The following is a 17,997-nucleotide window of genomic DNA, read 5'->3' as shown; positions in this document are numbered from 1 at the left end:
AATTATTCAGTCAGGCTGTGGGGTTTTTGCAGCCAGATTGGGCAAATGCTTTGCCAATCTCAACTCACTATTGGACTTAAGTGCACACAAAATATTTTCTGGGCTTAACTTTTTGCTGGCAGCCTTCATGTCAGATAAAGTACCATCACATCATAGCAGGGGGTTGTTGGATATTCTGTGGATTTTTTGGCAGCTGCCTTCCTTGTCTCTGCCCACAGGACAGGTCCCTTGGTATTATTGATCTTCAAATACGAGCTTTCTCTTTGGGTTATTGCCTTGGGCTCCTCTACAAGTTTTCTCCAAAAGCCTGGCTTTGAACTGGATTTTGCTTTGATTTGGACCTCATCTAGCAGCACGCCTCAGATGGGGCCGTAATTTTGGTGGCCAAGTTCTGCTGGACCTTTTCCACCGGCACACCAGCACAGGAGGATCACAGAGCCAGTTAGGCCTCCCACAACAGGTAACGCGTGCCATTTGCGTCTTGTTTTTGAGGCCGATTTGCGGTCTGCAAGGGTGAGCAGTCTCAGCACGGGGAGAGGAAGATCCCCCAGGAAAGCAGCTGAGGGCATCATGGTGCACAGTGCCTGGTGGGGCAGAGCAGGCTGCTGGTCCTCGGCAGGAGCAGTACAGGGAGGCTGGCTTTGGTGGCTTTTTATTTGGTTTGGGTTTTCCCTTCAGTGTCCCAGATAAATGCTAGAGACTTTACCAACAGAGAAAACTCACGTGCTGCATGATGAGCCTTGCTGTGAACCATCGCTGCCAGAGTGGTTTGTATAGCACTGGGCTCCTGTAACTAAGTGGCAGTGATTGGAAAAAAAAAAAAAGAATTTAACCTGAAACAAGAAGACACGTGTATGAAACAATGGCATAGACTTCTGGTGGGATTAGATTTTTATGTTAAAAAGCATTTGCTGAAATAAAGCCTTGTTCCCCGACAAATTCTTGATTTTAAATTGTTTTTTGGGGGGGGGAGAAATGCTCTGGAGAATCATAGCGCGTCCTGCCTGGCTTAACAACGTGGCGTTGCCATGGGTTTGCTGTCATGGGCTGTCTGTGATGGGGAGGTGGTGCTTATTGTCCTCGGTCTCCGCTGTCCCTCGCTCTCCCACGGTGAGCTCTCTTCTTTCCCTGCCAGGCTGCGAGTGCGAGTTTGGACTTCACCAGCTTGGGCAAGAGAGAAGGTCCTGGTTTGTGTACAGAGTTCATTGGCTGTTCTTTCTGAAACTCTTTTCCAACTTTTTTATTTTTTTAGTGTCCTTGAACTAGTATATTGTTACTTAGACTTGGTCTTCAGGCAGGGTAACTATATTACTCTTCTGTATATATTTACAAAGGATCATCTGCATTTACAGAAGATACGGAGAAAGTTTACATTTCTCAGGCATGTGTATTTTTTTCAGTGACAGATAGACTATTACTAGGGTGTTTTGTTTCTACGTCTCAGTGGTTCTTTCAAGGTCGGGGAAGAAAGTGGTGTGCTTGCACGTGTAAATTTTCATGGCAATTTTACAAGTCGGCATTTATGAGCATGCCTAAGCAGTAAATAACCATTCTCTCAAGGAAAGAAAAAGTCAGTTGTTGTCCTATATTGTAGTGTGCTGATGCTGATTTGGGTATTCATTTTGTATAAGCTGGAGCCACATTTTTTTTTTTTTTAATGTATCCAATGTGTGCTCCAAGGATGAGAGAATTCTTTTGATGATAGTTTTACTTTTCTTATTTATACATTTTGATTTATAGCTTGCTTCTTGTCCTTTGGATGACATGAAAGATAAATATCTGCTTTTAACTCTTCTCACATTAGACTACTGTGGGACTTCCATCCCCCTGGGTCTGGATGCTTACGGCTGTGCTTAGAAGGGGGAGCGAGAGGAATCTCCGCGTCAGCCTCTCCCATCCCACGCTGCTGGCTGCCCTGGGATGGGTCCGGCTGCGGCCGGTGGAGCGTGGCGTGGTGCCCGGGGCCACAGAGCCACTGACAGCTCCACAAACGTAGCGGGGGATCGGCGGGAGAGGGGGAAAGACACTCTTGGGTGTGAGAGGAAGCTCAGCCTCCGTGCACTGCGGCGGCACGTGTAATCCCCGAGCAGCCTCCAAGCTTCCCTCTCCCCATGGGAAGCTGCCCCACTTTCCCTCCCCTGCCAGCTCTGTTTCCCAGGAAAATGGGAAGAGCAAAGTGCCTGCTGCTGCTCTGGCTTCTGTGAGGCTGGTGCTGCCTGGCCTCCGCAGCAGCAAGATGGTAAAGGAGTGCCCTCATCTCTGCGTGCCAGAGGGGAGAGGCCTGGCAGTCTGGTTTTCTTCTTTTTGAGGAGCACTGCTCACAGCCTAGAAGAAAATACTTGGGTGTAGTGAGGCTGGTGGGTCTCCTGTGGCTGCACAGAAAGTGATTTGATGTGGGGACCTTCCCACCCATCCCGTGATGGACAGCAAGAGCCGAGCTGGAAGGGCCAGAGCGGTGAGCAGGTGGGCAGGAGGCACAGCCAGCGCTGCGCCCACCGTCCCCGGGTGCCTCCCCTGTGGCAGGGCACGGGGCAGCGTCTGAACTGGAAGGAGGCAAGGCAAGAGACTGGTCGCTTCCCCAGGGGAGTTTTGGGGAGGAATAGATTGTTTGAGCAGAGTAGCCTTTGGCAGGGGACAGAGCATGACTTGCCTTCATGCGTTTGAGGGGAAAATGGTTATCCTGAGAAGCAGTGAAGGTTAAAAAAAAAAAAAAAAAAAAGCCTAATGAAACTGGAAAGGTGGCAGCTTGTGGACTTACATACGCAAGGAAGACAGGCTGCTGGGGAGAGCGGGCATCTCGGTATGCTCTGGGACAGAAAACAGACATAGCAGAGAACAAAGACCACACAGCAGTGGGAGATTTACAGCCCAAACAAGGTAAGGGTGCAGAGAAGGAAGAGGGAGTGGAGAGCGCAAGGCGGTGGTGTGGGGAAGGTGTTAGGAGACCTCCTCGGACAGAGCAGCCTGTTAACCACGCTGCAGGTAGGCGCCTCCTCAGATTTTCAAAGGCAGCAGCACAGTAGCCCCGTTGAATGAAGTCATGCTAATGATCCGTCACTTGACAGTCAGTGTTGTTGGATGACTAAATGACTATTAAATTCAGTCTTTAGAAATTGCTAAGATATATGGGACCTTTTATTTCTTAATTTTACATTATCATAAATATGTTTGATTAATTTATATCTCGAGAAACCTTTGGAATATCTATGCGCTTTTGACATTTAAAAATTATTCTTAGCTTTTCATTCTCCTAAACGATCCCGAGTCTCTGTTTGGACTTGATAAGCACATCTGCATGATTTACGATGGGAGGAAAGATGATTTCCCTTCTCAGTAGCTGTACAGATGCAGGGGCAGAACATAAATGAGGAATTAATGTTAGGAAGGAAATGATAGCTCAGATTTGGGGTTCAGAAGGAAATGATGAAGTGCTTGTGGTCCGTGTCTTTGGGTTAGCCTCATTAATTTTAGAAATGCCACTAGATCGGACTTTAATGCCATGGTTGTGAAAGGGAACGTTGCTAGTCTGAAGCAGTCAACAAGCCCCATCCTTTGATTTGTGCTGCTTAATATTCAATGGAGATGAAATGTGGGGATGAGGGAGGAGTGCTGTTAAAATAGATTTTACCAGTGTTAGATTTATTATGTATAATTTTAAAGATGACCTTTTAAACAAAGTCCGTGTTCAATTTCATTTGGAAGACCTGAGGAGTGAGAGCACATTGGAAGATTTGTGTCTGTATAATGATAGATGCAATATGAGAGAAACAAGGGCAGTATACTAAAATGGCATCACTAAATGATACTTCAGACTAAAAAGGTCTGAAAATAAAGTTTCTAGATAGCAAACGCAATACAGGGAAGTTAACAGAGGAGTAGGTATGCCTCCACCCACTCTTCAGGTCTGAGAGGTACAGAAAACTCAAATTCTTACTAGTTTCTCTGATGCAGTGCTTGCAATAGTTTGTTTTGGTTTAGCACAGCTGCTGCTGATGGCTGTGATTTCTTCTTAGCCACTTCTCAATTCTTTCTTTGAGGTGCACCACTTTTTAAGTTCATGGATTGGTTTTTTTGTGCCAATCAGTACCATTCTCCTATCGTTTCTGGGCTCATCCAACAAAAATAAAGTAATAAGAAGAGTAACTTTAATAAACAATGGGCCAGAAAATGCTTCCTCTGACTTTTGCTCTGGTAAACAGCAGATGATGATACAGGTCTTGTCCCTGCCTTTGCAATTTCCACCTGAGGATTTCTGTGTATAATAAGAAACAGATTGCTCAATCCTTCATAATAACAATGCTAATAGTAGTTGTGGAAATACTAATATACCATTTTAGATTAAAAAAAAGCTAAATTAAAATTGGAAATATTCTTAACCTTAAGGTGATGATTTTTTTTTTCTCCCAAGGACAAAGTTTGATTAAAAATTATAGTTTTATTTTCGTAGCAGAAGAGTATTTTATGTCAACAGAAATATTTTTGGGGTGCCTTACGTGTGTTCAGACATTTAAAAATGGCTTTCAAAAATATGCAGTGGTTGCATGTATTATACATAAGACTCGATCATACAGTGGATACAGAAGTAGCAGCAAAAAATGCAAGCAAAGCATCTTTTTGAGTATATGGACCATGGTCTGCTTCAAACCAAGATGACAGGGCAACCACTGTGTTCAGTAACCACAGACACGCAGTTCATCATTGCATGGCTATAGTGTCAAAGCATTAATTCAAACTCCCACTTTTAGAATGAGATCTTGTTTTACTTTGTTTTGGCAGGCCTGTGTTTGTTCCAGTTTGTGAAGCATGCCCCATGCCCTGTTTTCCTATTTTATACATGTAGTAAACTATAATTGTATTTTCTTTCTGTGATGTTTCAGTACACCTTCTGCTCAGTTTGTGGCTCAGGCTGTCTGTTCCATCCTGGTATTGGGGTCAGCTGAGCTGGACCCCAGTCCTGCTATTATGGTATAAAAGCTCTTTCATTACATGTCATCTCTCGTGAGATCCAAAATTCCAGCTGGCTAGGAATGTGAACCAGAATGCCACCTCTTTTTCTGGAGGTAAAAGGTGTTTCTTCAGCTTTTTCCTGCTCCAAAACTGTAAAAAATATGAAGGAAGTCGAGAGCTACTGCTTTATGAGGATGGGAACCATCTGATGGGTAGGGCAGAGTGAGCAGCTGAAAGGATAGAGGTGGACAGACAGAAAAAAACCCTTACAACTGAAAAGACCAATAACTTACTTTCTCCCAGGGTTTTTTAACATCTTTTTTTTCCTGCTGATCTCTATGAAGTTCGTTGGCTGCCTGTCCTTGTTCCTGATTTCAGATTAAGTAGGACATTTGCCTTTGGCTCAGATTAAGTTTTCATAATGCTGTTGAGGTCTCCTGAATTTTGCCAAGTGCCTGTGCCAAAGCAGACCTGTCACTGATTTGTGCAGGAGCTGTGTGCTTCAGGCACGCTCGCAGCATGTGCTTTCACAAAGGGCGCCTTGGAAACATACTCTAAATATGTAATAACTTGGGCATAAAAGAAGCCAGAGGGGTTTGGATATGTCAGAACTGAAAATCAGCTTTGGAAGGTTTTACGGGGATGGGGATCGTTCTTGAACTTCAGAAAACTAGAATTGCAAAGTTTCTTTTCTTCTACTCTTTCAAAGATATATTTAAATGCCCCCCTTTCCTTCTTTCTGCTTTCACAAATCTTCACTCTGTGTGTTACCTAAAGAGAAATTTGAATGGATCTGTAATTTTTGACTATTTCAGTTTATTTTTTGATTAGTTCAGTATTATGTGTTTCATAACTTGATGGGACCTACTGTTCAGCGAGCAGACATAGAGTGTGTCTGAATTGTCGGTCCTTTAAAGATGTCTTGAGAACAACCTGAAAATGTTGGTCATTAGAGAAGGAGTTTTGCTGGGTCATTAGTTGAGTGCATGATCCTCCTCACATGCAAATAAGAGCACTGAGAGAGGAGCTGCTTTCCACAGCATGAAGAAGCTGTAGACCTTTCTCACTGTTGTCCGAATCTGCAACGTTCTTGGGGAGTTTTATTTGATCTTGCTCAGGGAATCAGTGGATTACTCTGCTTATTCATCTCACCAGTAATGCTCCAGGTCTTTATTGGTGAAAAGGATTTGGGGAATCTTCTGTTCAATTGGTACAAATGTATCCAGCAGTTTTTCAACACAAAATTGTCAGTAGTTCCTTAGCCCCGTCAGTAACAATTGCAATTGGAGCAGGCAATGAAATATTTGTAAATCTCATAATTGTAATCATTTCTCTCACTTCCTTTCCCAGTAAGATAAAAATCAATTACTTGCATCATTGGCAAAAAGAACAGAAGTTTGCAAGATGGTGTTGGGTTTGGGTTGTTTTTTTTTTTTTTTTTGTTTTTTTTTTTTTTTAAAAAACAAAAAAAAAAAAAAAAAAAATACCTGAAGATCTAGCACTTTCCGGTGCCTTTATTACTCAGATGTCATTTCCTCTTAATCATGGAATCAGTGTTGTAAAACTGTCCAAAATGTTGGAGTAATCAGATTTAGGAAGTTTCAAAAGTGAGTTTTGCTAACACTATGGTAAGTTTGTGTCTGTTCTCCAACTCCTGAACCAGTCCAAATACTTTCTTTAATAATTAGATGGAAGCATTTCAATGGCAGCATCTCTGCAATTTTGGCAGCAAGTGACAGCCCCAGGCGTTTTTTAATTAGCACCTTTTTGAAATTGTTATCTAAATTAGTCAAGTATGAAATAATCTTGCCCAAATGATTATCTGCAAATTGCACTTTGAAACTTGCATCTGTCTTAATGTGTGGACACACTGCTATCCTGATAATGCTATTAACTGGATTGTGTATCTTGCTTCTAGCGAATTCATGGTGCATTATCTGAAAGAAATCTGGCGTATCTTTATAAAATTCATTTTTAAAAAGTGCCTGGCAGCTGATTGGTACTGGCATTTATAATATTACAGTTTTCAAGTGTAGTCAACAGCACTTTTCCTTATTACCTGCAACAGAGTACTTGATCTCATATGTATTTCATAAGTATAAACCGTTCATTTTCATTGTTCTGGGTTTATGCAGGTGGAGTAAAGATACTTGCTCTGGGCCTGTAAGAGCTGTAATCCTGATTAGAACCTAATGCTCAGTCGAGCTGTGAAATTGATATCACAAGGCATTACTGTCCTCGTCTTTGGAGTTCTTTGTTAAATTTAGTATTTCAGTCTTCTTGCTTAAAAATATACACATAAGAACATATTACTATAAAATAATAATCCATATGTAATATAACAGTGTCACTGATAAACATTGCCTGAGAGATTTTCCTGGGATAAGGAGGCTGTTTGTAGTCTCTTCACATTTTTACCCACACCAGGCACAAACACACTGTGTTCATAACTCTTCAACCCCAGCTCACTTACAAGCAACCTTTCTGCAACCATTCCTTTAGCCTACTCAGTCCCCACTCACCCCTAAGCCTGATTTTCATTATGAAAAAATAGCCTGCCTTTAACTACCCTTAGTTAGCTCCTGGGAAGACATCTGGTGCTTACAGAAAAAAACCTTATTTAGTACATCCTACCTGTAGGAGTAAGATAAAGGATCATTACTCTGTGTTTCCCTACAGCAGTGGGGCCAGAGAACATTCAGGTATGGTGTATAATGTAAGCAGAAAAAATGAAATTTTGTGTGGTGTAGTGGTGTAAGAGGGTAATTATATGCTGAGGAGCTGGAGAAAATGCAAGGTAAAGCAGTGAAGGACTGGTTACACTGTCAAAGTACAGGCACTCATTTTGTTTCACCTTCTTCTAATAGTTCTTCTTGCTGTACTTTTCATGTTAAGCCCATTTGCCAATTAAATTGTAAAGCAAAACATCCTTTGACTCAGGGTACAGCAGTGTGATTTGTCTCTAGTGCACTATCTCCCCTGAGTTATTTGGGTAGCTCAGCTGAAGGAAGCGGTAGATCCTCAGGAGCCTCGTCTACCTCGGGTGCAGGATAAAGGTGCCCGGTGGCTAGTGTCCCAGCTTTGACTTCGGTATCCATGGTGGCTGGTCTCTATGTTCGCAGAGGTTCTCGTTATTCCTTTGGGGTTGCAGTGTAGATTGACCAGTATTTACACTTCTACAAATTGTTTATAGACATGAGCCCAATAAACATGTTGACCACCAAACATGATGTAATTCATTGTGAGTTAATCACTAAGCTATTAAAATGATATTAAATGCTGGGAAATCTAATGGCTTCTGCTGTGTAAATTTAAGACTTCTAAGGGCTGACAAATCTTTGTTATCATCTGTTCAGCATTATTGTTACCCTTGACCTTTAAAGTATACATCTTCCGTTACATGAATTAGGCTCTTTTATTACATCAACAGGTTTTTTTAATTCTAATCTTACTGATTTTCTGTAGCTTGTCATGAATCAAAAGAGGTGGTGTTAATAAGATTTCCAATTTTTAAAATAATTGCAAAATATGGTACACAAAGAATACCCAAGATGCCGCCTTATTTTCTTTTAACCTAGAGCAGTGAATGCCTCACTTCCCAGGGTTGCAGCCTGAGAGGGGGCCAGTAGATATGAATTATCAAATAAATAATCTGTGTGAAGCTTTTCTAGGTGGACAAGACTTGAATAGGTCCTGAGGGCTTGAGTAATATGGGATCTCCTATAGCAGTCTTAGGCTTTATGTCCCCTCTTAATGGGAGGGTTAAGGAGCCACAGTTGGAGTCACTTGCAGATTTCACGTGGGTAGTGATCTGCTCTGGAAATACATGGCAAACACCAGTTTGCTTCAGTCTTACAACTGTTAAGAAGCAACCACTGACGAATTGTAGTATGAGTTGGGCTGGGCTTCCTCTTGGACTGGAAAATGTTTTTATACATAACCCCCGCCTTCTCTGTAAGGTAAATCTCCTTTATGTCATTTTAAACCATTCATAATTCTACTCCAAGTGCTTTGTCAAAATGTACAGTTGCACCGTAGGGGTATCTATGTAGAAGCACTGAAGCCAGGTAATCTTTTGTTGGCTGTACCTAATGAAGTCAGTTCTTTAGGTCTGAAACGTGCACCCAACCACCATGCAGCTAAAATGGAGGGGGATGGTGTTGTGCTTCTCTGTCAGTTCCTCTTTGTTTTTGGAGCATTTTTGCTTTCTTCTCTTGGGGCTCCAAGGACTCCACCTTATTCCTAGGCGTTAGATCTTGGCTGTCTCTTGCCTGCAGTTAATTACTCATGTGACTTTGGCCTGCCTTGCAAGTAGTCCTCCAGTGCTGCATTGTGTATCTGTAGATTTTGCTTATCAGATAGCTATTGTTAAATCATAATATTGTCTGCATTGGTTTCAAACTCTGCCAACACTGGAATGTAGCACTGAATGCAGAGGTTCTTCAGTCTTCTCTGGCTCTTAATTACCTCTGCAAGTTGCTTTACGGGATGATCTTTACTTGTCCATCCTTAGATTCCTGAGCTTTTGTTGTGATTTGAGCACCAGAAGGCAACTGAGCATCACGGAGCCACTCCCTCACCACCTCCCCCTCAGGAATAGGAAGGAGAAAATAAAGCAAAAGGCTCAGGAACTGAGATAAGAACAGGGAGGGATGACTCACCCGTGATGGTCATAGGTGAAAGACAGACTCAATAGGGGAAGAAAAAGAACATAAATTTAATTCAGACACTAATGGCAACAACACTTGACAGACAGCGTAGGACAGTGAGAAGCATTGACACATCTTGAGAACACCTTCCCCCCACCCCTCCCTTCTTCCCGGGCTCAGCTCTGCTCCCCATATCTCTACCTCCTCCCCCAGTGGCACAGGGGCAGGGAATGGGGGGTGCAGTCAGTGCTGCTGCTTCTGCCATCTTCGGGGAGAGGACTCCTCACACTCTTCCCCTGCTCCAGTGTGGTTCCCCTTTCATGAGAGACAGTCCTCCATGAACTTTCTCTGATGTGACTCCTTCCCATGGGCTGCAACTCTCCCCCAGCTGCTCCAGTGTGGGTCCCTCCTGCATGTTGTCATCCTCCCAGTGCCAAACTACAACAGCGGGGACTTCGCACAGAGTCCCAGCCTTCTGTGTGTGCAGCCAGTTGCTCTGGTGTGGGCTCCTCCACAGGCCACAGGTCGGCCTCTGCTCCACCAGTGACCTCCGTGGGTGGCAGGAGGGTGGCCCTGCTCTCTCACCATGGGATACAGGAGGGTCTCTGCTCCTGCACACATCCCTATCATACTCCTCCTCCTTCCTTCCACTGACCTCAGTGTTCCCACAGGTCTCCTTCTCATAAATCCTCCTCACAAATCCGCTCACCACCTCCCAGGTTCCCCTTCTTAAATACATTATCACAGAGGCGCAGCTACCGTTGCTAATTGTTTTGGCCCTGACCAGAGGTCTGACTTGGAGCCGGGGGAGCTTTGAGAAGCTTCTCACAGGGGCCACCGGTGTAGCCCCCTCCCCTGCTACCAAAAACTCCACCGCACACACAAACCCAGCACAGCTTTCTTGGAGCTGCTTGAAATGCTTTCACCCTCATCAGTCATCCCCCTCAAGTCATTGGAACAGTCCATGGAGTAGAAGGTATTTTATTCCATTCCTTAATCCCAGACCTTACTTATAAATGTTACCCCACTTGCCACGGCTATGGCATTTGACAAAAGCCAGCTTCTGGCTGTCTTCAGTGAGAGTTGTTTGGTACAGTACTGTCCCAGCCAGGCTCGGGAGCTAGAGCCTGGGAAGGGGACAGGCAACCTCAGAGCATCTGACAGCTCCAAGGAACACATAGGCTATCTAGAGGTTAATTTATCAGTTCCTGGGCACTTTCAAATTGTGCTTCTCCAAATGGGTCCTCGGGGTAGCAAGCCATCTGGAGCTATCTTTCTCTCAGGATTTTTCTCTGAAAATTTAGTTTACAAGACATTACTTTTTAAAGGTCATCTAACAATGATGACTTCCTTGATTCTGCTGATAAGTTGCCTCTGCCAAACTAAAACTGTGGTGCTGGGGGAGTTTTGTAGTTGCAGTCTTTTGGCATCTCCAAATATCAGTGGAGGAGGGCCTGTTTCAGAGTAGAAAGTTAATTAGCATTCCTACTCTGTGAAAGGCTCCCTGCCCACCCTCCACTTGGGATTTTTTCCATCTGCCAGAGATGGAGAAAACACTCTGATTGATCTTATTTAGCACTAGCAAGATTTCGATGACATTTGGCACCATCTCCATCCTATAAAGCTCAGTGTTCACATGACCCCAGGGAGAAGAGGGCTATTCTGATGGCTGCTAACCTCTGGACCCTGGCTTTTCTGCACCAGCCCATGCCTTTGGGGTATGTGGATAGAGCAGAACATTTGGAATAAGTTCTCACCGTTGCCTTTCCCAGTAAAGTTTACTTCTAGGAGCCTGGCTGTCAGTATGCCTCAATGTGTGGACATAGTAGCCCAAGATTTGACCATCCAGTCTTTGGCCTTTCAATGCTTTCTCCAGTGTCCTAGTCTGATTTTTTTTCCAAGAACTCCTTTCAGAAAAGCCCAAGTGGTGAAGATTTTACTGGAATTTAGGAGACCAGGACAGGTTCTTCTGCTCTAGGTGAGCCATATTAGCAGTGTTACTTCTTGGTACTGAAGGAAACAAAAGATGGGGAGTGGAGATCCATTGCAGGCTGTAAGAATCAGACTGTATTTGGAAGTCCACGTTTGGGTTAGCATCCCTTGTGGCGGCGACTACATTTCTCAAAGTGTTTCACAAGATGTTTCTAAATTTTAGGTGTTTGCATTGCAAGAACTGATGTTTTTTTACTGGCCAAGGCTTTTTCCAGGTGCTGGAAAGAACAGTTGGAGTCATTTGGCTGCCCCAAGGCAAGTGTGTATGTTCCTCTTGGCAGCCAGGTCAGGGTGGCTGCTAGCCTGAGGGCTACGCGACAGGAGCCCGCAGGCGAGGTGCCTGCAGGTCTGTCTCGGTGTCCCAGGACATCCCTTTCTGGATGTGACTGTCAGTGTGCCTGTGGCAGTGCTGAAGTGATAGAGGTGACAGATCCTAAGGCACCGTGTGAAGGGGAACCTGTCTTTCGGTGAATATTAAACGTAAAGACCAGGAATGCCAGCATGACTTAGAAACAGATGAAAAATACAACACTTGAAAACCTTGAATTTATTCAGACAGACACATAAGAATTACATTTGGAAAACTGAAGTTTTCTGTTCTTGTGTGCATCTCATCCTATAAAAATTCAACTGATTGATACCCTTTTAGATTTTAAAATACTCGGGGCTATTTCAGCTTTATTGCCTTTTATGCCATTGTTTGGAAGCCATTTTTGTTTGTTTTCATCTGAGCTTAAAATCGCATTGCAGTACTGCATTTAGCTATGGTAGCAGATGTTGGTGACACTTACAGAGCATAAATAACAGCTGTGAGTTGTGAAGTCATAATTCTGTCAGGGGATCCCTCTTACAGTTTGTCAAACTAAAAGAGCAAATCTTGAGTGACAAATATATATGTATTTGCCAGGAGTTTATTTCAGGCATTTCTGGGTACCCACTGGTTTCATGGAGCTAAGTGTCACGGGGTGTAGATGCTGCAACAATGAACTTGAAGGTGTCTTAACACCCAAAGCAATTCATACATCTGAGAAGGTGCATCAGCCCTTTTGTGGGAAGAGTGTCCAAACGAGCTTCACAGCTCTACTGTGGTGAACAGGGTGTTGCTCTCTCCAGGGAAAATGGGTCAACTCACATGTTTTAAAAAAGGCTCAAAGGGGCCTATTGATTTGTTAACGGCAAGTAGCCAGCAATCCATGAACTAAATTTTTTGGGATCAGTATGAGCAATGCAACAGGTAAGCCCCGATACCAGACACAAGACGTTATAAATGCCTATGGATTTATTATTTATATGTTTATTATTTTTATGACAAGCCGATGCTCGCGGTGCTGTGGGGGCAGCTCGCGGAGGTGGCGGTGCCAACGCGGGACAGGTTCTGGCTGTGCCAACCCCGCCGACTGCTGCTCCAAGCCCACTTCTAACAGCTGCCGAACGGCCAGGATTCTTTTTTAGGCTTCTTTTATGCTGACACATTTTTTCTCCCGATTACTTTTGAATCCCCCCGATGATTGTCTCAGGCAAGTTTCGGCACTGTTAACTTGCTCTTAGCGTTACCCAGAACGGTTACAGGCATTTTGTTCCTGCCCACGGTATGTGCTCACCTCCCTGCCTTGCCGCTGTTGTTACCCGGGCCGTGTTGCCCAGAGGAGCGACGTGAGCCTTAAGTCCCCTTTCTCTGCTGCTGGGTCAGACACAGCATCTCAGCACATCTTCACCTCTCCTGTTTGCATCCCTCCTCTGCAAGTACCCCACTTACAGTAATTTTGAATTTTTTTAGCCTACTGTAAGCATAAGCTCATCAATATGAGCTTTTGGAGCAGACTGGGTCTCAAAAGTGGAAAAAGCAGAGGAACATGCGTGTGCTGTAACTGTACTGGCCTTACGTGTTAGCAAGGTAACAGCTCCTCTCCCCCTGGCGCTGACTGTGGTGTTTCTTGTGCTATGAGATGCAGCAGAGCAAAGGGGTTATCGATAAAAGAAGCATCTGACTTATTTGAGATCTTTACAGATAGTTAAGGCGTCTCTACCTCCATTCTTCTTGCAGACATATTCTCTTCTTTTACCTGGATGTTTTTGTCTGCGTAGAAGTTGTGGACTTTCAACCTTGGTCTGAGATTTCTTTGGATGTGTTAGACCAGGAATGTCTGCTTGCATACATAAATATGTATTTCATATTTTCCTAGATTTCTTAGTGCATGATCATAACATACAGATTTTAAAAAAAGTACTCGACAGGTGACAGAGAGTCTGCCAGCCTTTCTTGGAGTTAACAAAACAACAGAAACAAAATCAACTTTGAAACCTGTTTTTATATGATCAGTTGTCATTGTAATCAGTTGTCAGATAGCTTTTTAAAGGCAAACTAGTGAAAAATATAGTGTTTATTGAAAAATATTCCATAAGAAAAAAAATCTATTTATGTTAATTTTTAAAATATATATATAATAAGCAAATCCAGAAGAGATAATAAAATCTTCCCATACAAATGAATATACAAGTGTTGCTGAAAAATCTGTTAACATCTTGCCTTTAAAAAAAGTGGTCTTGTGAGAAGACATTTTATTTCCTGTAGTGCACTTTTCCCGCAACCATTTCAACAGATAATTCTAAAATGTTCTGTATTGTACCTGTAGGAAAATGTAAATAGTACAGTGAGCCTTTTCTCTCACTAGATGGCATTATTACCCTCAAAACAGTGACAGCCACAGACTGCTTTTTTTTCAGCGAGAGAGATGTACGTAAGAGTAGATTTAGAATATTCAGGTTAACTGTATTTTATTTGGATTCTGCAGATGTGTAAGGTCAAAAAATTTCTCTTGCATCAGTGTTAATTCTTGAGCCTGTCTGGACTGTTCACTTTTGCTCTGGGGTTGCTGGGTTTTATTGCTATCCATACACTGACCAATATTGCAGAGATTGTGCAAACAAAATTCTAAGTTGACTTGTTAGCAAAATTAGAAAGGGTGGTTCAAGGACTGAAACACACAAAAGCAATGTAGCCTCAAGTCCACACCTCATTTTTTTTTCAAGTCTGCAAGGTATATGGACTTAATATACAAGCCAGTATTGTGTGAAGGAAAGCATAGAGTAAGAAATAGGATTCCAGAACTTGGTGTTTCAGAAAAAGGAGGAAGCACATCAGGAAGATCAGAAGCAAGGGTGAAATTAAATAAATGACAACTGAGACCTGGGTGTTCATAGCATGGACAAGATAGTAAACTACTGAAATGGATAGGAGTGAACAGGTGGTTTTTATGAACAATGGGAAAAAAAACGAAAAACAAACACAAACTTTTTATGCGAGGAGAAGCATTCAAAAACTTTGTGAACCATATGAGAGCAGAGTAGGTGCCTACCTTTAGCACCAGCCCAGCCTGGTAGAACCTGTTGGATACCTCAGATCCAAATTCACTCTAAGAACAAACATTGGCCAGGGACTCCAACTGAAAAGGAGGCTCATCAGCCCCAGATTAGTGTGAAAGTTAAGGAAAGATGTTCAAGGACTCAGATTGAGAATCTTCAGTGGATCTAAGATTTTCCTGTGTGGCAAGAAGATTTCTTGGCTCTTCGGGATGCAGCTAAATTGTCCCTCCAGTAACCTTTGGAGCTATAAAGATGTTCCTGAGAAATAAATGTATAACCTTTAGAAAAAGATAGTTTAAAAAAATTTTGGAAAATATCCTAACAAAGGATACTCCATGAAACAGTGCTGCACAGGGTTTTTTTGGTCTTCATATTCCCCATAAGCATGTGTAATTGTCAGGACAAGCCATTTAGTTTTTGGTTTTAATTTGTAAGGGAAAACGACTGAAGCATGTCTAAACACAAAATTCTTATCCAGCTATTAATGCCTTCACAGTAGTTGTGGCTCACAAAATATGTTTTTGCTTAAATGTGAAAACAAATAAATAGACTCGCCAGTCCTGTGTCTGCTCTTTGTAACAGGCATGCACACACGGAGATGCACACACGTGTACCTGTGATGCATAAAATGTGCAATAAACTAAAGAAGAAGAAAGATTATAGGGACCCCTTCCTGTGGGATACGACTTCAAGAAGCCATCTCAGGAGTCCAGTGATGGTACAGTATGTGAAGTGACAAATTCTATTCTAGTTCCTGAAGTCATTGGGATCCTGCAGCTGGCCTTAACCCCTTAATTAGGTCCAGCAGCAAGACAACAGAAGAGCAGGGAAGCTTACCACATATACCTAGCACTAACTTCATAGAGCTCTCAGGTAAGTCATTTTTCATCGTATGTTTCTTCCTCTGCTTTCAGTGACAACAAATTCTGTATAATATCATCCTTTGGGGATCTGAGCACCGTGCCTTCAAGGAAAATACTGGCAAAAAATAGACCCATCTTTTCTAAATTTGGAGGACCATCGCTTTCTCTGGAAATTCATAGAAAGTAAAGAAAATTACTTGCTATCTGCTTCAAGCAAAACAGATGCAGAGGAGCTGGTTACAGCAGCAGGAAGGTTTCTAGAAGATGAGGGTGAGCATGGTTTGGAAAATGCTAAAGAGAAGACAACTGATCCACAAACAGATAATCCACAAAAAAAAAAAAAAAAAAAAAAAAAAAAGGGACAAAATTTAGATCTATCAGAGGAGGTGATGAAGTAGGTTATTAAAAAAAACAAACAAACAAAACAAAACAAGAAAGGCCTTTGATTTCCTAGCTAAAGGTGAAAATCAGAAAGCAGTTCATATGCTGTCCAGTGCCGTCAAGCTGTATCCACACCTTGCCAGCTCACACATTAACAGAGCCGGTGTCTTTTTACAGCTGCAAGAGCCAACTATGGCCTTTAGTAGCTGTGACAGAGCTCTTAAACTCAATCCTAGTTCAGCACAGGCCTATAAATTCCAAGGAAAGGCCCTCCAGATTTTGAGTCGTTCAAAAGAAGCTGCCTGTGACATTTCCTTGGCTTGTAAATTAGATTCTGAGGCTCAGGCAAAGTTTGAGAGGAAGGAGGAGTCCAGTGAAGAGCTGGGGAGGGATGAGAGTGAGTTGGAGACAGACAACAAGGGGGAGAGATGAACACCCAGAGATGGGAGACGAGAATTTGGAGATAACCAGCAACATGATGAAGCAGGCTTAGTACTGTGTGCTAAGACACTGAGGCAGTGTCTTTGTACACTTGCAGAAGCCAAATGCTGCCATCAGAGGCTGTGACAAAGCCATAAAAAACAACCCAAATTTTGCACAGCCATACAAGTGGAGAGGGAAAGCATTTTGGCTCCTAAGTCACTGGCAGCATGCTGCCGAGGACCTTGCACTGGTCTGCCATCTGGATTATGATGAAGATACCAATAACATGTTGAACGAGGTTCACAGAAGAGTCCAGAAAACTGCCAGGCACCAAAAAAAAGAAGCTATGAGGAGAAACGAAACGCAGAGTAACCACTGAATGCATCGGCAAGGGTGAGGAAATTCATGGCAGAAGAGGAGAGGGATCAGCTTGCTACCTCTCAGGAAAGGCAAAAAGCACAGCCTCAGAATGCCCAGGTGCATGAACGTCCTTTGGACGTCCCAGGAACCTGATTATGACTGTTGTAGCGAATCTGAAGAGTGAAACCAATATCCAGCAGAAAGGAGTAAGTTTTACACGGAAGGTCCATGTAGAGCTGAGGGGGAGGAAAAGCCCAGTGGAGAATCAAAGGCTGAGGAGAGTTACCTCAATATTGAAAATGAAGGATTGTCTGAAGAGGCTGAAGCAGCTTTTCAGAAAAAAGGAGATGACAACCAAAGGATAGCAAACAAGATGGTGAAACAGGCCACTGAAAAGGAAAGGGAAGCCTTTCATGCCCTGGGAGCAGGTGAATTTCACAAAACTGTTGAGCCATTCACTGATGTCATCAGGTTCAACCCACAATAGGGACTGTGACAAAGCAATAAAAATTGACCCTTGTTCTCCACAGCCCTACCGCTGCCAAGGGAAGCCATTCCAGCTCCTGGGCCACTGGCAAAAGACTGCCAGCCTGCCAACTGGATTATAATGAAGACACCATTTCCATGTTAACAGATGTTCCGAAAAGAGTCCAGGAAAGAAAGCAGAGGGAAGATGACTTTGTGGATGTAGCAGAGAGGATGAGGAAGAAACCAAAGGAGGCAGGATTAAGAAGTAACAATGCCCCCAAAGATATGGAAAGAGTTAAGAAAGCAGCCCTGGAGGAACAAGACAGCTCTCAGGAGAAGGGCAAATCTTGGGAAGAAGCCACGAAGAAAGAAGAGATACAAGTCAAGCAGAAGATGTTAGCTGAGCAGGAGAACACACCACAGGAGGTGACAGAGCAACAAGAAAGTCTGGAACAAAAAGCGTTGCAGGAGGCAGTGTGGTACCTGGAACTTGAGCAGCAGTCGATTGCTTTGCAGATGGAAGAGCAGTTTAAAACTCAACAGATGGGGGT

The sequence above is a fragment of the Tyto alba genome, unplaced genomic scaffold (assembly GCF_018691265.1).
Source record: "Tyto alba isolate M040663 unplaced genomic scaffold, T.alba_DEE_v4.0 Super-Scaffold_46, whole genome shotgun sequence".
Taxonomy (NCBI): Eukaryota; Metazoa; Chordata; class Aves; order Strigiformes; family Tytonidae; genus Tyto; species Tyto alba.
The sequence above is the reverse complement of the archived record's forward strand: the minus strand, read 5'-3'. Positions refer to the sequence as shown.